This window comes from Rattus norvegicus, chromosome Y, assembly GCF_036323735.1.
Source record: "Rattus norvegicus strain BN/NHsdMcwi chromosome Y, GRCr8, whole genome shotgun sequence".
Classification (NCBI taxonomy): domain Eukaryota; kingdom Metazoa; phylum Chordata; class Mammalia; order Rodentia; family Muridae; genus Rattus; species Rattus norvegicus.
The window spans coordinates 8,823,571-8,848,280 of record NC_086040.1 but is presented as its reverse complement, the minus strand read 5'-3'; positions in this window follow the sequence as shown (position 1 = coordinate 8,848,280).

Genomic DNA, 24,710 nt, shown 5'->3' with positions numbered 1-24,710 from the left:
TTGTATGACATCTGTCTAGGATCTTCTGGCCTTCATAGTTTCTTGCGAAAATTCTGGTGTGATTCTGATAGGTCTGCCTTTATATGTTACTTGACCTTTTTCCCTTACTGCTTTTAATATTCTTTCTTTATTTTGTGCGTTTGGTGTTTTGACTATTATGTGACGGGAGGTGTTTCTTTTCTGGTCCAATCCATTTCCAGTTCTGTAGGCTTCTTGTATGCCTATGGGTATCTCTTTTTTTAGGTTAGGGAAGTTTTCTTCTATGATTTTGTTGAAGATATTTACTGGTCCTTTGATCTGGGAGTCTTCACTCTCTTCTATACCTATTATCCTTAGGTTTGATCTTCTCATTGAGTCCTGGATTTCCTGTATGTTTTGGACCAGTAACTTTTTCTGCTTTACATTATCTTTGACAGTTGGGTCAATGATTTCTAGGGAATCTTCTGCTCCCGAGATTCTTCTTCCATCTCTTGTATTCTGTTGGTGAGGCTTCTATCAACAGCTTCTTGTCTCTTCTTTTGATTTTCTATATCCAGTGTTGTTTCCATGTGTTCTTTCTTGATTGCTTCTATTTCCATTTTTAATTCCTTCAACTGTTTGATTGTGTTTTCCTGGAATTCTTTCAGGCATTTTTGCGATTCCTCTCTGTAGGCTTCTACTTGATCTCTAAGGGAGTTCTTCACGTCTTTCTTGAAGTCCTCTAGCATCATGATCAATTATGATTTTGAAACTAGATCTTTCTTTTCTGGTGTGTTTGGAAATTCCTTGTTTATTTTGGTGGGAGAATTGGGCTCCGATGATGCCATGTAGTCTTGGATTCTGTTGCTTGGGTTGCTGCGCTTGCCTCCCACCATCAGATTATCTCTAGTGTTACTTTGTCCTGCTATTTCTGACAGTGGCTAGACTGTCCTATAAGCCTGTGTGTCAGGAGTGCTGTAGACCTGTTTTCCTGTTTTCTTTCAGCCAGTTATGGGGACAGAGTGTTCTGCTTTCGAGCGTGTAGTTTTTCCTATCTACAGGTCTTTAGGTGTTCCTGTGGGCCTGTGTCAGGAGTTCACCAGGCAGCTCACTTGAAGCAGAAAAGTTGGTCTTACCTGTGGTCCCGAGGCTCTAGTTTGCTCGTGGGGTACTGCCTAAGTCCTCTCCGCGGCGGCAAAAACCGAGAAGTTCTGCGCCGCTCTTTCTGGGAGCCTCCGTGCACCAGGGCTCCAGATGGCGTTTGGTGTTTTCCTCTGGCATCTGGATGTGCACAGAGTGCAGTCTCTTCTGGTTTCCCAGGCGTGTCTGCCTCTCTGTAGGTTTAGCTCACCCTCCCACAGGATTTGGGTGCAGAGAACTGTTTATCCTGTCTGTTTCCTTCAGGTTCTGACAGTGTCTCAGGTGCAGGGGTCCTGCCGCTCCTGGGCCCTCCTCTACGGGAACCCAGAGGCCTTATACAGTTTCCTCTTGGGCCAGGGATGTGGGCAGGGGTGGGCACTGTAGGTGGTCTCCTCCGCTCTGCAGCCTCAGGAGTGCCCACCTGACCAGGCGGTGAGGGCTCTCTCCCACGGGGTGTGTGTTTTATAACTTATTTTACTATATCCTTTATCTTTTATAAAGATTTATAATTTATTCAGTTTTTTATTTTATTTATATTTCATTTCAGCATTTCTGCTGAGATTATACCTCTCCCAAGTAAATGAACTAAAGAAACCGATTTTGATATTTTACTAACATACCAGATTACCGCAGACAATGTGGCTATTTGATTATAAGACAGCACTAACTATGCTTCCTTTGGTATAGAATTTGAAGATGAAACCAAAACACATGTTAAATAATTCAAATAAGGTATTAGCTATAATGGTGAATTTTGTATTTGGATGGATTCACTATCATTATAATTAGACTTGATATGATGTAGAGAATTACAAAGAGCTAATATGTGACTATTTCAATACAAACACCTAATATACAGTGACTAATTTCAGTTTCATTGACATTTTGGTTAGATCACAAGCCTTTAACAGCTGAGGTATTTTTGTAGTCTCTTGTGTGGAGTTCTCATGCACAATAAATGTATTTACTCTATAGTATGCAGGAGAGTTCAGAAAGCTCATGGCTAAAGTATTACATCTAGGTATTATAAGCATAGAAAAACTACTGTTCTAAAATAATTTTAATAAATTTGCTATTAATATTTTACATAAATAAGAGTAAATACTAGGATGAGAGGCTTCTTTTTATCTTACTGTGAAAATAATTGATAGATAAAAACAATACAGGTAGTCAATCTTTTTACACACTCTTTGACTTTTAGTTCACTAGAGATTACTTTCTACTTCACCATAAATAGTATAGTCAAATCACCAGACAAAAATATATAGTATAAATGTAAATATGTGAATGTTCTGTAAGTGATTGTGTCCTCATTGAAATAATGCCAGGGAAAACAAATTCATATAAAGAGCCAAAACAAAAGGGTCTCCATGATGTGCATCATAAATATAAATTAAAGATAAATCGGTTGCCAAAACAGTAAGCTTAAATTGATGTAGAGACATAGCCATCAACATAAGGAAGCTATATAATAATATCAGCAGAAGTTGTGCTTGTTGGCTAAGCAGGGATTTTTAAAACACATATACAAATGTAATGAGTACTGCATAATATAGAAGAATGGGTATCATTAAAGCACTGTGGCTATACTGTACAAAATTAATTCCCAAATAATCACTTTCCACTAAAATAATCCAGGTACTAATTCTGAAGTCATCGAAATGCTCTTAAATAGTATTAGGATATATTCAATTTGGGGATTGCATAAAGGTTCCCTGGCTAAGGGTGGTTGTTTGCCAAGCTGAGGTTGACCTGCTGAGATCAATCCATGTGACCCACATGGCAGAAGCTAATAAGTCACTTCTGAAAATTGTCCTCTAACTCACTAGAATACTGTATCATTTGAGCACACAACTATTGAATAGACAAATGTAAGGGGAGAAGAAAAGTAAATGAGTAAATACTATCAATGTGGAGAAAGGAGAAGGGAGATTAGGGGGCAGTCAAAGAAAGCATGGCATATCTCGTTATTTCAGCTGCATCAATACATGAGACCTCTTGCAGAAATATGTTCACAATACACATTTTTCTTATGCTTTTTATTCTCTATAAATTGTTAATTTTAATCATTCCAGAAAAACTAAAAATGAAAAGGTAAGGTCATCATCTTATTCTAGAAGTTATGATCTCTGCAAATTTCATAAATACCAAAAACTAGAATCTATACTCTTAGAAATTGAAAAGTAATAACTCTATAGAAGAGCTCATACATGAGAAACAGTGATGATCTATACCCAGGCTCCATGCAGGTGGAAGAGCCATGGATCTACAGAAGACTACAAGGAGGAAAAGTCAAAATAATAAGAGAAAAGTATGCAGGCATAACAATGAAGGAATTGTAGAATGAGAACAATATACTACTCAAACAAACAAATGTCAGGCATGATAAATAAAAAGAAATCTGAACCCAGGTGATCAAACTGAACCCGGCAAACAACAGAAACACAGTTCCTAGAAGCATCCAGAAATAAACAGAAATTTCTCATGTAGGAGGGACAGCAATTGACATAAACGCCAGGATAGTCTTCAAAAACATCCTCCAAAAATGAAAGAATGTACCTATCTAATGAAAACTCCATGAATTATGGAAACTCTCTTTCAAGAATGTGTTTAAGGAACATGTATGGGTTCACATTGGAGAAGGATTTCGACACTATTGTAATCCACACTCAGTCTTAGCCACAGATCAGAAACAGCTCCTTATGTCTCCTGAAAGAGGAATGATAAATTGTTTGAAAGAACCAGTGAAGATCTGACCCAATGGTTCTAAGTCTGTATTCCCTAATATTCCAAGGAGGTAATCTGTAAATCCCAGGAACACTATAATGCTACAAAGAAAGCTAGTTAAAATTAAAATATACAACATATAAGGCCAGATATATTGAATGTTTCTATTCTTTTTCTGGTTTAGAAAGTCAGAGATAAAGTTAGAGTTAGGAGATTTACATTTGAACACAAAACGAATTCTAAAAATTAATCACAATTTGGTTATTTGAAAATCATTCAATAGAGAAATACCTGAAATATGAATGAAAAAATTCAGTTGTGAAGATCAAAGCCAAAACCTACTGTGTGCCAGGCAGGCCCTGATCTATATTTCAAGCTCTTAGGATTTTGAGACATGTTCTCACGTTTTTCATGTTAGCTTTGTAATAACTGCTCTGAAGCTCTCACCTCATGAGCTCTGTCCTCCTACTTGTCAGCCCTTCTCTGATTTTATGGTATAATTAATGGCATGAGTCATTACTAGGAAATGAAAGCAAAGCAAAGTAACGAAAATGAAACAAAACCACCTTTGAAAGTATATTTTTTCGTACTGTGTGTGCCTTCATGTATAAATGTGTGTGCATCTCTATGTTTATTTGCATATATGTCTGCACATGTATATGTCACACTTCGCAGGTGGATAACTAGAGTGCAACTTTCCAGCCTCGAGTCATGGACCCAATGATGTCATGAAACTTGACCAGCAGTTACTCTTATCTTAATTCCATTTTGAATTCCCTTCCAACATGTCTTCTGAAATCAAATTAATGTACCTCTAAAGAAATGATGTGAAGTTTAAATGTATCAGTATATTTTTCAAGGATGTCTACATATATTAAAATAAGATAATAAATTGAGACACTATTTCCCTTTTTTTCATCTCCCTACATGAAAAATCTAGCAATGGTGTCGATAAATCAGACCTACACATGAGAAAGGATGAAAATGCATCTTTGTTCAGAGGAGATACTCAAGTTTAGTTTGCCTTTCACAGTAAGGTAAGTTCTTGTCCCAACTTTATATTTATAACAGACTTAATTTCTAATCTACATAAAGACACAATAATTTTACCTATACACTATATTATTACTCATGACAATGTAGAATATTAAGGGTTATGTATCAGAAGGTAAGTTATTTTATTTCTTGGAGTTAAAGAATAATACATTCTATTTCTGATTCCACATAATCAGAAATTAAAACATGACATAAAATATTGAGAAATAAATAAAAATGAATAATTGATATGAAAATAGTGGTGATCATTTCATTATATATCAGAGCTAAGTTGCATGGTTAGAAATAGTTATGTCCCATTTTTCATTATGTATATCTTTATGTGTTGTTTTTTTAGTTGCCTAATGGTAACATCCCATGCCCTTCTGTTTCTTTGCTATAAAGGTTATATTTTAAAATGCTGAAATGTTCAAGATGACTTCAGTAAATATGTTGCCTATAATAAATTTTGATTTGAAGAATAGAACAGAATGTTTGATCGAGAGAAACTCAAGGAGAGGGGATGGGGATTCTTTTGTATTTGGAAATGCAACATTGTGAATTGCTACAGAGCTGGACTATTGTGAACCCTCTGTCCAGGTGGAATGCAGTAGGGGACACTGAGTCAACCCAAATCAGAGCAATTCATGTCTGTATCAGTTAGATGGAAGAGAAATCCTTTGTATGAATGATCAAAATAATAAAAGATTCATTGGGTTCCTTAACCCAATGCATGTTTTAGGGGTAGATTTGGAAGTTTCTGATGTTATAGTTGACATAAAAAACTTTCTGAGACCTAGGCTGAAACATACCTTTTAAATGTAAAATATTGTCCTGAGTCTCATGACAGACTAAAGAAAGTCCTGAAATGTAGTTACAGTGCTAGCCATTTGTATAAAAATAAATTCCACACTCGGAAGTGCATTGGAAGAGCCGAGGCGACAAGCAAGATGAGGAATGGTTTACTGTATCAGAAGGTGATTGCTTGTCAATCCAATCTCAGTGACACTCTTTGGAAATGGTTCACTGCACATCACATGTCAGAGGAGGTGCTATGTCTAAACATCATAGGGCAACTGCCTTCCTGAAATAAAGAAAAATAAGTGAGAAAGGTTCCCATTGCACAGTACATACTCTGGCAAGAGACAGAATTTCAGTATGTCACAGATCAAAAAAAAACTCCTCCAATTATCAGTTTCCCTAGTCTATGTCACAGATGAGAAAATGTCTTGGGCTATTAAAAATAGAGTACCCCCCAAGATTGGAAAGATATGGTAAGAGCAATTTTAGTGCCTGTTTAAAATTTACTATGGATTTCGTGGTGGAGAGAAGTGATGAAGATAGCATGACAAAATAGAGCTAGCGGCAGAGAGATTTCCACAGATCAACTGCTTGGTGAAGGCTTCTTTGCATAAGGAGAGGTGCAGGCTGTATATGATGAAGAAAATCTGGCATGGTGTTTATTGTCAGCCTTAAACGCCTGGGACAAAGTCGCAGAATCATTGAAAAGACTTTAGACATTCACGCAAGTAATACAAGGTCCTAAAGAATCCTTCCCTGACTTTTTACAAAGGCTTACCTCAGCCATGGAAAGGAGTGTGTCAGATTCAGTGGCAAGAAAGGCGATAATTGAGTCTTTAGCCTTTGAAAATGCATATACCGAATGCAGGGAAGTAATCAGACTACTGAATGCAAGGTTTGCACAAATAGATGAGTGGATTAGATATACATCTATTGTTGAATCTTGTTCTCCTGATACAACTGTGATAGGAGAAGCTGCCACTGGGCAGTTAGAGATGACCCAAGATTTCAAAGATTTTAATTGTGGTGAGCAGCAGGGTCATCTCTGATATTACTGCAAGAAAAACCAAAGTAATACCAAAAGGGGCACTATGCCTCCTGGAATGTGTCAAAAATGTGGCAGAGGTGGGCATTCGACTAAGCAATGTAGAGCAATAACCGACAGATGGGGCCATATCCTGCCATAAAACTCCCAGGGAGGCCTCTTGCAGGCCCCAATGCCAGGCAGGGAGAGTTCTCTTCCTCAGAACAATTAAATGGCATTACTTCAAAAATAGATGTTCTGGGACCAGAGGAGACTGAGAGAAGTCCTATGGACAATACCAAAAGCCTCAAAGGGAGCAAAAAACGAATATTTTGGCCAACGTCTCTAGAGGACCAAATACCAAACTAAAAACACTGGTAAACAATTTTGAAATTGAAGGAATGGTTGACACTGGAGCAGATGTTATCATCATCTCTACAAATCTTGGCCCACTAGTTGGCCACTTCAATGAGTGGATATGCAGCTTCAAGGTGTTGGCACTTTATCCCAAATAAAACAAACCACCAAGTGGCTTAAATGTATAGGACCAGAAGGTCAGGTAGGAAAATTAAGGCCATATGTGGCTTATATAGCCTTTAACTTATGGGGAAGAGACCTACTACAGCATTGGAAAACTCAAATAAATTTCCCCTCAGTTTCAATGTCTGGACCTGAAATTCATCAGGCTCCTAATAAAAAATTTTAATCAGTAAGGGAATGTTATCAAGGACAGCTAGAGTCGGTCCAAGTTGTCCATAAGCAAGATACTGCAGAGGCTGACAATTTAGTGCTACCACAAGGAGCCACTGCTGTTCAGACAACAACAGCCTTGCCACTAAGGTGGATGACTGACCAACCCATCTGGATTGATCAGTGGTCTATGACAAAAGAAAAACTACAGGCATTAGAACAGCTAATCCAAGAACAGCTGGAGGCTAAACATATGGAGGAGTCCACCAGCCCTTGGAATTCTCCAGTATTTGTCATTAAAAATAAAGGTCTGGCAAATGAAGGGTGTTGACAGATCTCAGAGCAATTAATAAGATTATTCAGCTAATGGGTTCCCTGCAGCCTGGGATCCCACTGCCTTCTTTGTTGCCTAAGGAATGGCCTATTATAGTGATTGAGTTAAAAGATTGTTTTTTCCCTTTTCCGCTATATGAAGGCGATAAGGAAAGTTATGCCTTTTCAGGCAAATAAGGTCAATAAGGTCGCCCCATAAAAAGATATCAATGGAAATTCCTGCCACAAGGAATGTTGAATAGTCCTACCTTGTGTCAATATTTTGTACAGCAGTCTTTGGAGATGATTCACAAACAATTTCCCCAATCTATTATTTATCAATGCATGAATGACATTTTATTGTCTGACTCAGATATAAATATCCTGGAAAGAATGTTTGATGAAGTGAAAAAAAACCTTACCTTGCTGGGGATTACGAATCGCCCCTGAGAAAATAAAAAAGGGGGATTCTATTAATTATCTAGGGTATAAAATAAGTCTACAAAGGATTACGCCATGAAAGGTGCAAATCAAAAGTAAGCAATTAAGGACACTTAATGATTTTCAGAAACTACTGGGAGATATTAACTGGTTGAGGCCTGTGATTGGCTTGATCACTCAAGAGTTGAGCAATTTATTTCAAATGTTACAAGGCGATAAAGATTTAAATAGCCCAAGAAAACTATCAGCTAAGGCTGAGAAAGAGCTAGCTTTGGTAGAAAGGAAATTGCAGGACACACATCTAGATCGTATTTATCCAAAGATGGCCTACATATTAGTCATTTTACCCTCTACTAATTCCCCTACATGAATTCTCATGCAGAGTGATGATTATATCTTAGAATGGATATTTTTAGGACATAAACAGAGTAAGAAACTGAAAACATATATTGAGAAGGTCTCTGAATTGATACTTAAAGGAAAATTGAGACTTCGACAATTAGTTGGAATGGATTCCGCTGAAATTGTGGTACCTTTTATTAATGCAGAAATTGCCTCTTTGTGGGTACAAAATGAACATTGGCAAAGACCATGCAGTAACTACTTGGGAGAGACTAACCACAGATACCCTAAAAGCAAGCAACTTCAGTTCATAAAAGGAACTAACTGGATCCTCCCTCGTATAATAGAGGGAATTCCAATATCTGGAGCCCCAACATTTTACACTGATGCCAGTAAGTCAGGAAAGCCAGGATATAAATCAGAAAAGGGGGATTTAGCTCAGTGGTGGAGCGGCTTGCCAAGAAGCACAAGGCCGTGGGTTCGATTCCCAGCTCCGAAAAAAAAAAAAGAACCAGAAAAAAAATAATTAAATAAATAAATCAGAAAAGGTAAGCAAGATGACTGAGAGTCCCTATAAGTCAGTTCAAAAATCTGAATTGTATGCAATATTCATGGTGTCAGATTTTCAAGGGCCTCTTAATATAGTAACTGACTCTCAATATGCAGAAAGGGTGTTTTACACATTGAGACTGCTGAAATTATTCAAGATTATTCTGAATTGACATCACTATTTATTCAGCTACAACAAAAGATCAGAAATAGGAATTACCCACTATATATAACACACGTAAGATCCCATACAAGTCTGCCAGTTCCTCTGGCGCAAGGTAATAATGAAATTGACCAGCTACTGATAGGAAGTGTACTAGAGGCATCAGAATTCCATAAGAAACACCATGTTAACAGCAAAGGCTTAAAGAAAGAATTCTCTATTACTTGGCAACAAGCCAAGGAGATTGTGAGGCAATGTCCTACTTGCTCGTTATATAATCAAACTCCATTGCCTGCAGGAACTAACCCTAAAGGCACCGAAAGAAATGAAATTTGGCATATGGATGTTGTCCATTTTACAGAGTATATTAAGCTGAAATACATACACCATACTATAGATATATATTCAGGATTTCAATGGGCAATTGCCTTAGCGTCAGAAAAGGCCGATTCTGTAATTACACATGTGTTAGAAGTTATGGATATAATAGGGATACCCATACAAATTAAAACAGACAAGGGTCCAGAATATATCTCTAACAAGATTAAGCGCTTCTTTGAAAATTATAATATAAAACATGTTACAGGTATACCACACAATCCTATAGGACAAGTGATTGTGGAGAAATTTAATCGAAGTCTAAAGGAGATGCTTAACAGGGAAAAAGGGGCAACAAAAACTCCCAGAGATTGGTTACATAGTGCTTTATTAACCTTTAAATTTTTAAATGCTGATGAACAAAACAGCACAGCTGCTTAAAGACATTGGATTGTGGAAAAGACTACTGAACTAAACCAGCCTGCTGATATTAAGGATATTCTGACGTCAGAATGGAAAATGGGAAATGTGTTACACTGGGGAAGGGGTTATGCCTATTTTTCTACAGGAGCAGAAAAGCTGTTGGTTCCTTGCAAGCTGATAAAGATCAGACATGACAAGGGGAGAACTCCTGAAGTCCTTGGCAACACAGAATAAAAGGGAGACTAAGACAATCAAGAAATAGGTGATGTATATATGGGGATGTTTAGGTCTCTGTGTATGAACTGGCTGAGACTAAAATGTCTACAAACAGCCAGTAACATTTTGAGTACGAATGTCTAATAACTTGTTATTACATGCATCCTGTAAAATGGCATATATTACAAAATTATGTTATGGTTTGATTATATGATCAAACTAACATGAAGAAAGGCAGTCACCTTTCTTTGTTGATCTTTATTAACTAAGATGTGCACCCTGCTTAATCCATGTGAGTGCACTTACAGAACTATATGATGCTTGTAAAGTTTTGTGTGCTGCAGGATGAAAGAAGAGAAAGACAGCCCTGAAATGATCCACATTCTGGGATGCTGAGATTCCGGGACCTTCCAGTCCAACTTTGTGTTCGATTCTCCCTCAATTACACTGAAGCTGCTTCATTTAAATGCCTGTTTTCAGAACTTTTCCAGAAAGGCCAGCTTACTTATCCAGCCCTGCAGACTGTCTTAGTCAAGAGGTTAGCTAAGCGATGAACTTTCTCAGCACAGAGTGACTGGCAGGGAAATCATGGCTAGCTCTAATTCGACAAAGCCAAATTTTCCTAATTCCTCTTGGGCCCCAGAAGGGAATTCTATATCCCAATTCAGCTGGAGCAGACAAGGAAGATCATCATCCCAGTTCCTTATGTTGGGGTGGATTGTTCTGGTTATTCTAAGAACAGTGGATATGTTTTCTTTTAAGGGATACAATACAAATGTAGCTTTGGGCATAGGGAACTAGAGAATTTAAACTCAGGGATTGCAACCTTTCCATTCGTCTCTTCTATCCTTCTTAGTTAAAAAGAAAAGGGGGGTGTTGATATAGTAATACAGAGAAGTTAGAGAAATAGACAAACAGGGTTAGATTAGCAAACTTACTCTTAAACAAAATTTTACAGTTATATTTTACATTGATAGAAATGTTTGTAATTGATACAAAGTTGAAGCTGAAATCTTTTCATTGGTATAGAATGCATTTTACACAAATGCAAAGTTTTCATTGGTATACTTTCTTATTGATTTATAATTGAGATTAATATTGCTATTTTAACATAAGCATTGTGCCTCCACAATGCATCTAAGAATACAAGTCTTAGACCCAGTCCAATATCTGCTATTATACATTATTTTTAGTTGCTTAACCAGTACCAGCTAAAGACCAGATTGCAAAGTCATGGTTCTGAGTCAGTTTAGATGGGTTTTGGAAATACTTCGATTAGAGAGGGCCAACGGTAGTTTATGCTTAACAGTTCAGAAACACTTATGTAGATAGGAAATCTTCAAGGGCATCAGAAGTCCACAGAATAACCCATTTATGGACATTTCTTTGTCTAGATCATTTGACTAGAGATTGTCTGCCCCTGACAGGACCCCTTAGACTCAACGAAGAAATTGAGCTTCAAAGGAGTTGCTCAAATCGTGGTGACACAGCCACTGAGCAAATTGCTTCAATTCATCTACAAACAAAACACTGTCCAGAAAAGGGCAAATTATGCAGAATAGTTGACTGATAATCTCTGCCAAGGCAGAGTTATCAGCCCTTCAAAATCTGCAAAGCTAAGGTCTGTCAGATGATCCTGGGCCAGAAGGCTGAAGACTGATGCTCCGACATATCAAGGAATAGGGGAACTGTCCAGGTGATCAGCAGTCTCTATAAATTGGCAAAGCTTGGAAGCCATGTTTTGTGCTTCCAATATTTTCAGGTAATATTAATCATTCTTGGATTTCTTTTTTTTTTCAGGTTCATCAATACATTTATTTTTCATCTTCTATGCACATTTTTGTATACAATGCCATTGTGGGTATCAAGACAGAGAAGTTATGGACCCAATCCTCCAGGAAATTGAAGTTTGCTACCATATGGGAAAAGAAAATATTATAACTGCATTTTAATATTTTCAAAGGCTTGCTATTTTCAAATTGACTCCACATTGGCTATTCACCTCTATTTATGAAGCAGTTATGAGCCACATTCATATACAAGCATTTCATCAATCTCATTTTACAGCTGAAGAAACATGAAAAATGAAAAGTTACAAACACAGATCAACAAATATCTGATATTTCCCTAAAGCCTTCAGGTATTTATAAGTAAAAAATGATTGATATAAGTGGGAGAGCATTCAGAGGACTGCAAGCAGCATGAAGTATTTGAAAGGCAGAATAGAGAAGTAATTCAAAGGGCAACATTCTTACCTCAAATCAAACTTGAAATGCCTAATCCTTGACCATTCACCAACAACAACAACAACAAAAAACCTCACCCAAATACATTGAGTCAATGCTCTCGAAAAGAAACCCCCTCAAGTGCTTAGTGCAAGGTGTAAACAGTTGTGTTGCCACAATACATCAGTCTCCTGAGTTCGTTACATGATCATACACCCCTGGCCTTCTTGTGGCTCATATGGGAACAAGAAATGGAAGACTGGATAATCACATTTGTAATTATGTTTCTGAAATTGAATATTGTAATTCAAAATGGTCTTTAGCATATTCATGCATTTTAATCCAATCTGTTTTGTACAAAATGACTGCAGTGGTATTCAGTAATGAAGTCATAGACATGAATAGTAGAGGTTACAAAAAGGAAAAAAAGTAAATAAAGAATCAGAGGTGGTCTTTATATTTTTTTCTGTTATACTTTTCATGATAAAGTGCACATTATCATTAAGGAGTATTCCTAAAACCTTTCTGCCACAATTTAACTGAAAGCTAGGAAAGACAGTGATATTCATGGTGCAGGGACAGTGATGTTGTAATTCTGCAGATCACTTGGAACTGTGAGGCAGTAGCAGTGGCCTGTTTGTGACACAGCCCTTCCTTTCTTAATGAAAATCTGAAGTAAGGAGCTCAGCCACGGTGGCCTGGATGCTCAGAAAAGTCTCATGATAATCTACTCAAACCCGGGCCAGGTCTCAGGAAAGAACGTTAATTCTGCAACTTCACACCTGCGCGCGTGCACACACACACACACACACACACACACACACACACACACACACACACACACACACAGAGACAGAGAGAGGTTGGAGAGACATTTTCCAGTTTCTGAGCCATACTTGGATTTCTGATGTGGTTGGAGACTGGTAGTCTCATAGACAACCCAAGCAGTTTAGTATTGACAAAGATGGTAAATCTGTTAGGAGAGTTTTCAGTTGGCAAAGGATCTAGAACCAGGATATAGTCAGGTATAGCTTTTAGTATAGATGACATGGTTAATGAACAAAATTGATGGACTGGGTGATGAGTGTATTGTTGGTTTTATAAATTGCAGAATGGTAATAATATTTAGTTCACATATGTATAGGGAAACTTTTTTTTTAACTGGACAAAAAGGGGTAAATCTTGTGGTTTCCCTTGTAGTTCTCTCTGAATTAGTAAAATAAAGGCAAGAGCTCGAGATTTGGGCAGAGGGAGGAGTCGGAAGCGAGAGGGGAGGAGTCAGTAGAGGGGGGAGTCTAGAGGGGGAGGAGTCAGGGAAAAATATAGGAAAGAAGAGAGGAGATAGTTTTCATGGGAGAAGGAGAAGCTGGAGACCAGGCAAATAAAAGGTGCAAGGGATGAGGGATTTGGGAGCTAGGAATAGGACAGTGTAGGGTGGATCTGCCCAATCTAGACGCTAGATTGTTTTCATATTAATTGAGTTGTGTTTTCTTTGTACTGGCCGATTCTGGTTGGAGAGGAAACTGCAAGAAACTGGAACAGTTACATTAGGAAGGTTGAGAACCACTCTCCCTGACCCCTCTAAGATATGCCTATAGGTATGGACTGGAAGTATAATCCCTTTTATTCAATCAGGCAAATCCATAAAAACCAAAACACCACCAAATGGTTATAAAGGATAAACAGCCACTGCACCCACAGTGTCAGGTCTGCTGACATCTTAGACAAATGATGTCAAAATGGAAATCAAGTCACACTATGACCATTCCCCTAAATGAAAAGCAAATGAGAAAAATCAGTTCCCTGGTGGTGGCACCAAGAGACAACAATTGTCAGAATTGTCAGAAAGGATTTTAAAGCCAGGATTCAAGCGTCGTCAATGAGAAACTTCCAAATCAAAAACATACACATAATCTAGGTGAAGTAATAGAAGTAAAAAGAGAAAATCGAATAGGAACTCACTGAATTAAAACAAACACTAAGAGTAGGAATTAAAGACATGTCTGGGCAAGATGAAAAATGAAGTGGAGTTTAGAGCAGGCAGAAGGGCCTGGGGAGATGGCTCACTTCTTAGGAACACTCATTGCTCTTGCTGAGGACCAGGGTTCAGATGATCTGATGGACCATTTGATCAAAACAGACACACACACACACACACACACACACACACACACACACACACACACACACACCATAGAGATAAATTAAAAAAAAAATTAAAAAGAAGGAGCCAGGCATGCCCCTTTTATCCCAGCACTCAGAAGCAAGCTGATCTCTCTGAGTTCAATGCCTACCTGGTTTATACAGTGAGTTTCAGGCCAGCCCTACCTACATAATGAAACCCAGTGTCAAAATAACAGAGAAAAGAGTGTTATATTTCTTTCTGATAATGTAGGCAACAGAGAAACTATTTCTACAGAAAGAAATTATTGTTGAGCGAATCAGTGGGCTGGAAGGAGACCCCAATTCTTTGTGTCACTACTCCATCACAGCCTCAGCAGGAAGCAAGAATGGGTACAGCTAAAAAGGAAGCAGGGTTATTATCAGTAAAGCTGTGGACCCGGATCAGCCCATCAGCAACAGAAGCAGGCAGAAAACCAGCTAAGATGAGATGGCTTCACCAGCCAATATCTCTGACTGACAGCCCCTAGTAGCACAAGGATTTTCTTTTCCTTCAAGTACCCCTGGACTTAACAGACACTCAGAAACCACAGAACAAAGTGTGGCAAATGCCTAAAGAAAAGATGTCTTGTGAGTCATATTTTTTATAGAGTTTTCATATAGTCCAGGCTGGCCTCTAACACACTATGCACCCAAAGATGATTTTGAACACCTGGTTCTCCTCCTGGTAATGGGACTATGGGCATGTACCACCACACCAAGCTTATGAGGTACTGTAGGTGGAGCCCAGAGCTCTGTGAGAGCCAAGTGAGCACTCTGTCCACTGAGCTGCATCTTCAGCCCCTCAGGAGGTGTTCTGCTAATACAACAAAACTAAAATAGAAGTATTCAATGAGAGACAACAGGAGTCTCCCAGTCCAGAAACATTAAATTACACATTCACAAGTAATACATATGTCAAGGTATAATGAAACTATGTAACAGTAGGAAAAAAAGAATATAGGAGACATACTATTAAAATGTGTGAGAAATAACTATGATGGTGCTATGAGGAAACTTTCTTTAAAACACTAATTCTTACATTAGAAACAAAAACTAGCAACCTAAATTTGTATCTACAGTAGAAAATAAGAAAATTATTAATTCAATGAAAAAATAATTGTTAAAATGAACACCAAAACACTAGAAATAAGAAATTAACAAAAAAAAGCCAATCAAACACAATAAGTTTTCTTTTTTAAAGCTAAGAATGGTATTTCATCGTCTCATTTAGACCTAGATAGAAAAATATAAGGTCCATTCTGTTTGGCGATTTAAAAAAAAAAAGAAAAAGAAATTGCTGTGTTATAGAGTTTATGCAGAAAACTGAACCTGATACCACAGACAAATATTTAAAAAAATAAATAATTCATTTAAACCATTTTTAATGACAGTGTATATACTCAACTTCTCTCTCCTATAATCTCTTTATTATCAGAAAATATTTTCAGGGTTGCCATATGGAGATTGTGCAGTGTTGAAATGGAAGCACAGCATTGTATTCCCAACATAGAGTCTGGTTGAGAACATCATTGTTTTTATCACGAGGAAACTAGCACAAGATCCAAGCCCAGTCTCCCAAGGCGTTATCCCATCTTAGAGCCATTTCTACAGACAGCACTTCAGCTGTGTCATATTTTTCTAGAAAAATTGAACCAGACTTGTTTGCTGAACTGTTTGTTTTGCCGTGCTGCTTGGAAAATCCTGGACCATCAGACATGACGAAATTTCTCCCTTATACACCCCAAACTACAGCACTAGTATCAGTTTAGAGTAAATAGGAGAGACAGAAACGAAAAAGGAAAAAAAAATACAACCTATTGTTGTTTGGAGAAGAGACATGTAAGTAGGCCAAGCTGACCTTGGACTTTCTATGTAGCCCAGGTTGTCCTTGTACTTACTATGTACACCAGGTTGGTCTTGGATTTACGATGTAGCGGAGGCTGTCTTTGGACTTACTATGTAGCCCAGGCTGGATTTGAACTTGTGATCTTCGTGAGTATTGAGAATATAGGTATTCACTACCACACTCACCTTTGTATCTGTTACTATAAGTGACTCAACTGTGGCCCCTCATTTGCCAGCCTCCCTCAACAACACCAACAGCATCCACAATCACCCACTAAGATAATCCCATCCTTTAACTCATCTGTTAAGGTAAGACTTTACAAAACAGAGAGCCAGCAGGGTCCTCCTCCTTATTAGAACACATTTGTTTGGAGCGATTTGAGTGATTGTTTGAGTGAGCCAGTCATACATTAAACTGGTTCTGATATTATGAGCAAGAGGAAAAAAAAAGAATAAGAAAACAAAAGTAAAGGAGATGGATCTAACACCGGGACTTGAACCTTAACAGTTGAAGAGATGGCTCACAGGTCTCAAGTAAATGATGGGTAGGCTTTGTGGCCCACACAGAATCCCAGTCCAGGGAGGTAGAGACAGGGCAGATCACCAGAGCATGATAGCTGTCAAGACTAGTCATATTGGTGAACTATGGGTTTGACTGAGAAATGCTGCTTCAATGAATAAGGTAGAAGAGAAAATGGATTACGCCCTACCTTATACACTGCACGTGCATGTATGTACACACACACAAACACATACACACACACACACACACACACACACACACACAAACAGGAACAAAACAAAAAAAATGGACTTAAGGCATTTCTTCCACTGTAGTAGCAATTAGTAAGAGGTGGGGATCTACATAAGTGATCCTTTCCACCCCCACAAAGACCAACATACTTATGAACCCTCAGCCTTGGATCTGTACAATCTTCTGAGGACTCCCAGATGTTTAGTTTAGTCTCCTCGCTCTCTAACATATTCTGGTGTTCTGTTTCAGGAATCCTGAGATGTAGCTCGACTGACTTGTGTCTTACTCCCAGTCTTGCATCCAAGAAAACTTTTAGCTCTCATATACAGATCCTTGGGATTCCCTGTCAAGGTACGCTGACTTACATTTCTCATGAGGCCATGCCATGAAGCCAGAGAAAGTTTGGCTTTCTTACTCTGCTATTTATTAGCTTAGAGTATTGGGAAATTGGCCCGACCATTAAAACTCACTTCCCTCATGTATAAATGAGCAGATGAACAATTCCAGTTCATCAATTCTACACTAGGTGTGAGTTAGAAAATCACATCAAAATGATTAGTGCCAATGTGTTTTATGAATGATAAGCTGTATTATGTATATGATTTGTAACATTGGTAATTATTGTACCTGGAACGTAACGGTTTTCATTATCTTTGCACAGATGATGCGAGGAAAGCATCTAGGATGAAGAAATGCTTCCTTTTGTGCTTTATTTCCAAGAAACACTTCTTTCTGCTCCAATTATTTTTTTAAAACTTACTTTCCACTCCATCTCCTCTTAGGTGGTTAGGTTAGAACAGAGTTTGGTGAGAGGGGTTATAAAACATTGTGTTACAGAATATATCTACAAGACCAACTATTGAGTTCACATGGATGAACCCTCCATGAATAAGCCATGCTCCCCCTGAAGCTATTGATTTCTTTTCATTTTTTATTTTCACTGATTTCTTGTGATGGCTTGTTTTGGAGGAAAGAACCTCGGTTGAGGATATTCCTCCATCAGATTGGCCTTGACTATGTCGTAGCATTTTCTTGACTGTTAATTGATGTTGCAGAGCCTGCTCTACTGGGAGCAGCACCACCCTATGCGGGTGGGTCTGGACTCTGTAAAGGTAGTTGAATGTTAGCTTAGAAGCAAGCAAGTGAGCAGTCCCTGTAGTTTCTGTTTCAGAATCCTGTCTTGGTTTTCCTTGATGATGGGCTAGAACAGAAAAGATGTAATAAAGTTTTCCCTTCCCAAGCTGGCAATGGTGAGTGTATTTAACAGAGCAACAAAAAACCAAAATTAAGCAAAAATCACAGTGCCAGATGTGGGATGTCTTCCTGAAAGTTGCTGACCATCGAGATCCCAAAAGCCCTCACAACTTTACAGGTTGTTGTCATTGTTCTTCGTAGCCCTCCAGAACTTGATGATACGACCCTATTTCTGAGGATACTGAATCCTTTTAGGAACAGGTCACAGAAGGGTCAATCTGAAGTTGAGGTGGAAGCATCCTCTATAATGGCTAGCATTCCTGGTTCAAGAAAGTGCTATGTAGTTTTCCACGGGAGAAAATCAAATACAACCTTACTCAGAGGTGAACAATTCAATCTAAAATATCAGGCAAGATGGGCCCCTAATGTGTTAGTGGCATCACAGTCATGGGAGTAAGCAGTGGCTTTCCAATTGGATACAAGGCATATTCCACATGAGAGAATACCCACCAGGTTCTGTAACCTTCTCAAGAACCTATTGTTAGGGTGATATAGACTCTACAAAAGAACCTACATTGTCAAACTTCCTTCCAAATGTCCATATTTGTATCTATAGATCAGCATTGCACTCATCTCTCATCAGAGAAGCCTCTGACTACCAACACAGAGATTTACAACTGGACAAAAATGCTGGGAATCAGTGGTGTTGAACTGTTCAGGTGGAAATAAGAGAGTTAAGTCTTCTCCTCCACAGCTCAGAGAACATCATGAAATAGTGGGTAGAAGGAATATAAGAACCAGAAGATGGGGAAGTGGACAACAAAAGGATATCTTTTAGATTGGACCTAGTCATTGAACTCTTAAACTGATGGCGGCTATGGTCATGGGCACAAGACTGGGCCCCTCAACACTTCATTAAAGAAGGGAGAGGCCATAAAAACCCTTCCCTCCCTTAGCAATCAACATTTATTGGAGGAGGTGTTCTATCCTGCAGGCTTAGATCTTTCAAGACCTACTTTAGTAAGAGTTCTTAAACCCTTTACATGTTGTCCTTGGTCATGGTGTCTCTTCTCAACACTGGAAACCTAATTAAGATCCCAGATTGGATAGTTCATTGGATTGCTCATATGCCCTTGGCACCATCACTCTTTTATCTTTGGCAATGGCCCAACCCAATCTCTATCCAGTCCAGTGTGTTCCTCCAGTCTTGGTTCTCACAGGACTCCCCTATACAAGGCATTTTTGCTCAGAGTCTCCTAGTGTCTACAATACCACCAGCCATGGCATCCTATTCATTGATAGGGTGAAGTCTATTCTCGAGGACAGGGACCAAGTCTCAAATGTGGTTTTGTAGAGTAGCAAAGCATCTCCAGGGACAGGGCACATATACTGGGGTTAAGAGAGACGGCTCAGCCATGAAGAACACTTGTTACTCTAGCAGAGGACCAAGGTTCTATTCCTAGCATCCATATGATGGCTCACAGTTGAACTGTTAGCCAGTTTAAGGAGATTTATGCCCTCCTTTGCTTCTTCAGACTTCAGGCAGGCACGTGGTGCACACAGTTCTGTGTAGCCAGAACATTCACACATTCGATAATATGAACACATCTGATTTTTAAAAGGTATGAGCTTTGGATTATGGGCATGGGTGATGCTGAGCATGGATCCAAACAGCTATCTTTTAAGGGGAGGAGGGACACCAGGAGTTAGGAACCCGGTGGCTGTAGTTGATGGAGCACAGTATGGTCATGTCAGTATAATACCTCCTAGTTTGGAAGTGCTCATCTCAGGGCTCTGATGGTGCCCATGAGGCAGAGGTCTCAGCACTGAGCTTTGGAACAGTCAGCACTGGGGGAAAGCTTCAGGTAAATGACTATGTCTTTCTTCAAATACAATGAAAGAGGTTCTTTTTCCCGTGTTTTCTGTCATCATAGAGTCCTAAAAACCTCTGTGGTCCAGATGAACTTAATTTGAAAGTCATTACATTGGAGATTGGGGTGTGTGAGCTGACCGTTCATTAAGGAAATATTTGATGAGGCAAGAAAGAATTGCCAGAGTTAATATTATAAACACGATTAATTAGCAGGGTGGCTCCAAAAATTCATAAAATAAAATAACAACACAACACACAGGCCCTCCTCTCTGTTGGCCTGACAGGCTTCTGACAGTGTGTCCTGATTTGTTTGTGTTAAATGGTAGGCTTGCCCACATGGCCGATGTTGTCTCTCATCTAAACTTGACAGGATAACTTTATGTTTTTGTGTAAACACATTCCTAATGCCTTAATCGCTTTAGCTGATGTGGGCTCGGGTGTTTGCCAGCCAGTAAGGGATGAAGAGGCGTAATGTGTTTCTTCCTTAAAAACAGATACAACAACAATGACAACAAAAGCAGCAGCAGCAACACAACCCCAAAACAAACAAACAAAAAACCAAGTTTGTATTTTTTTAATACCACAACAACTTCATATTCACCAGAAAATTAAACTGGAAATTATGTTGTCTTGTGGGTACTTGTTCCTCTCTCTAGAGCACTATTGTATTACGGTTTCCAGAGAAACAGAAATTGCAGAATGAATACACATTGTCTTAGTTAGATTTCCATAGCTGTGAAAAGATACCATAGACAAGGTAACTCTTTTTTAATTTAAGTCTTGTTTTATTTTTATGACTGATCATGTGAGGCCACATTGAGGTCACTATGCACAGACATGAAGAGAGCTTTATTTCTTGGTCTTTTCCTCCTTGGACAGAGTCTTGATGATCTCCTCCTTCTTGGCCTGGAGGTGCTCCTCTCACTCGTTTTTGTGGTTCCTTGGTCTTACACCATCGAGCCTGAGCTTACCAATCATGCCAGCTGTGTATTCCTTTGTAATTCTCTACTCGAGTTCCTGTCTGACTGCCCACAAAAGCTGATCCTGCAGATCCTGTCCTTGTTTGCCCAACTGGCATTAGAAGCTTTCTCCACTCACATTTTGATGTGGGTTCGGTGAATCAAACCCAGGTCTTCATGCTTATGTGGTATCCTGGTTGATTTTCACTGACATCTTGACATAAATTAGAAGAGACTTGGCATCAAGTCACCTGGGAAGAGAGAACCTCAACTTAAGAGCTGCAACCATCAGATTGGCTTGTGTCCTAAAGTGTGAAAGACTGTCTCGACTGACAGTTGATGAACATGGCCCAAGCCCACTGTGGGTGTCATCATTTCTAGGCCAGGGTGTCTGGCTTCATGAGAACGCCAACTTAGCATGGGCTAGTGAGTAAGGCTGTGAGCAGTATTCCTTTGTAATTCTCTACTCGAGTTCCTGTCTGACTGCCCACAAAAGCTGATAAGCCAAGGTGCAAGCCAAAGAAATGTTTTCCTTCTACTAGTTGTTTTTGGCTAGAGTGCTTTATCACAACTCTAGAGAGGCAGACTATTATGTGAGGCAGACAATTTACTGACTTAGTGACCTGCTTCTTTGCAGTCATGCATTTTAAAAGAAAATCTTTCAGAATGAGCACCAAATGGCTGACTCTTTCTAGGGTGAATACAATAATCAGATTCCACAAAACTAGGATTTTATAAATAAATATGTATATATATATATAAATATATATATATATATATCGTACATATATATATCATACATATATATATGCATATGTATGTGTATTGTTTATATATATATGTTTGTATGTATTGTGTATATATATATGTATACTATATTGTATATATATAGTTAAAAGATATCACATGTGTGAAACTAAGTGCACACACGCTAATATGTATATATGTATTTATAAAATTATCAGTGCATTCCATGTATGTATGCTTATGTGTGCATGCATGCATGTGTGCACATGTTCTTGGTGTGCATATGCATGCGGATATATGTGTCATGCATGTCTGTATGCATGTAAGTGTATGTCTGTGTTGATGCTACTTAGTCTTGTACTCCACGCCGTAACTGGCCTGCTTCTCAGTGTCACTTTAGATGGAGCTGATTGTCATCTCCTTCTGATAGGAAATGATGGACTGAAAGTGAATACGAACATAGACTGTAGACCCCAGCAGAGTTCATACACACAAAGTGGGAGTGGCTCTGTACTCAGTTAGAAGCAGGTACTCAGGTCTCTGACCTCTTGTCTATGAGCCAGAGAAGGACACATTTCCTCTCTTCTCTCCTGCCCTGGTCTCCATGAAGTGTCCTCTTTCTGCTCCTCAGAGTTGCTGGTAGAACGCTCCCTGCCTTTTGCCACAAGAGACAGACCTGCACCCGGAGAAGCCAAATCGGTCACAGAGGGTATCTGCTGCTACTGAAATCCAGGTTAACTCCAGCACTCCTACTGATCACATAAGAGAGCTATGCTGTCAGTTGTGGGGGTATAATTGATCGTTCCCACCTGCCTTCTAAACCTTGGGCCTTTATCTTTCTGGTCCAGGCTTCAGATAATGGACATACAGCGCATTTTGCTACTACATTGCCCTGGGAGAGAGCAAAAAAAAATTAATAGATATTACTAAAAGGCTTTTAATCCATTAACACATAACCAGCTGAAATAGGCTGAAAGTGCCATTGTGACTGAACGGAGGATGTGTGAGGCATCTTCACCTAATAACCACCATTTGCCTTAATAAGGATTTCAAGTCAAAGCTGATGAGTCAAGTTCTTTTCTTTAAATCTGCTTCGGCCAATAACCCCACATCCGTAACCCATTTTACTGCCATCTCTTCTACTGAGAGCGGAGGCAAAGGGTTTCTATTCTCCCCAATGTCCCAACAGACTCAGTACAGATTCCTTTGGGCTCAATGGAAGGGTACTTTTATGCCTAAACCCGCAGGTACCGTTTGGTGTGGAGGTTGTTTGGAGCTCAATGTCCCCATTTGTGTGTCCAGCTTGAGCTCAGTTCTCACATCACATTCTCTTATCATCGTTCTCGCCCACACAGAATCATTTGCCTAGGTGGGGCTTCTGTTCTCTTCTTGTCTCCTGGGCTTCATGGAAAGTGTCTCACCCACAAGTCCCCTGAAATAATTGACAAGGTAAAGCACATCCTCGGGTGACCAGCAGGGGTTTTCAGAGATAACAGGCACAGTGGAAGAAATATGGGAAGATTTATTAAGTCATGAATAGTCCCAGGACTAAAAATATATGAAATTAATAGAAAGAAACCCAGCTTAAATAAAAATGCATCCGTGCGCACACACATAGACACACAATCCTTCTACACAAGGATACACACACACTCAGGAGTTCACATTTCACAGACAGGTGTCATTCTGACTGTGTTCACAGCTGGCTATACTTACTGTGGTAAAAACTGCCACCTATTTGATTATTAAACCGTGCCTTTGCCTCCTGGGCATCCAGCTCAGTGATATTGCCTGGCATCCGTGGACTTAGTGCCAATGGAATGGTCTGTGTATATGACTGGATTACTGGCAGCCTCCTCTCCCGGCCTTCGTGTTCTTTCTCCCCTCCTTTCTTGGCTAGCTCTGTGGGTTCGTAGGCTCAAAGTAGGGCAGAGCTATGGGGAAGGGGAAACCTGGGTCCCATGAGACAATGTGGAGCCATGTTAAGAAGGTAATTGCAGCCAGAGAGGAAGTCTGGCCCTGGCTAGGCAGCTGATATTTCAAAGGCTCTTCTCTGAGTCATTTATTGACTTCCTCTTCAGAGATAACTATACTCGTAGAAGCAATACTTTCTATACCCCAGCAGCTGGAAAGGAGCTTTCTTTATTGAATTTCCACATTTCATTTTTCATTTTTGTAATGTATGCATCATGTGTACTCATGGTTGTGTGCACATGTTTGTGGAGGCTGAAAGACTGGTGTCAGTCTCGGGAACACCACCCACATCATCTGAATCAAGGTCTCCCATTGTCCTGGATCTCACCAGTTAGGCTAGCTAGGCTGGCCTCTCAAGCCTCAGGATCCACCTATCTCTATACATCAGCACCAGATTAATAATATACAGTGTACACACACACTCCCAGCATTTCCTTCAAAGTAAGAGCCCGGACATATGGAGTACAAAGTTAAAATAATCAAGGAACTGGATAGATAGCTCATATTTTAAGAGCACTGATTACTCTTCCTAGACGTCCTGAGTTCAAATCGCAGAAACCACATCGTGGCTCACAACCATCTGTAATGGGATCTGATGCCCTCTTCTGGTGTGTCTGAAGATGGCTAGAGTGTACTCATAAATAAAGTAAATAAAAAAATTGAATGCAGTGTCTTTATGGCTTTCATAGGGCTGCCTACTTCTCTTCTCTTTCTTCTTTATCTTTACCTCCTTGTCTTCTAAGTCTTACATATATATATATATATATATATATATATATATATATATATATTATGTGTAGGGGTGTTTTATTTGCATGCATGTATATTTACATTGGG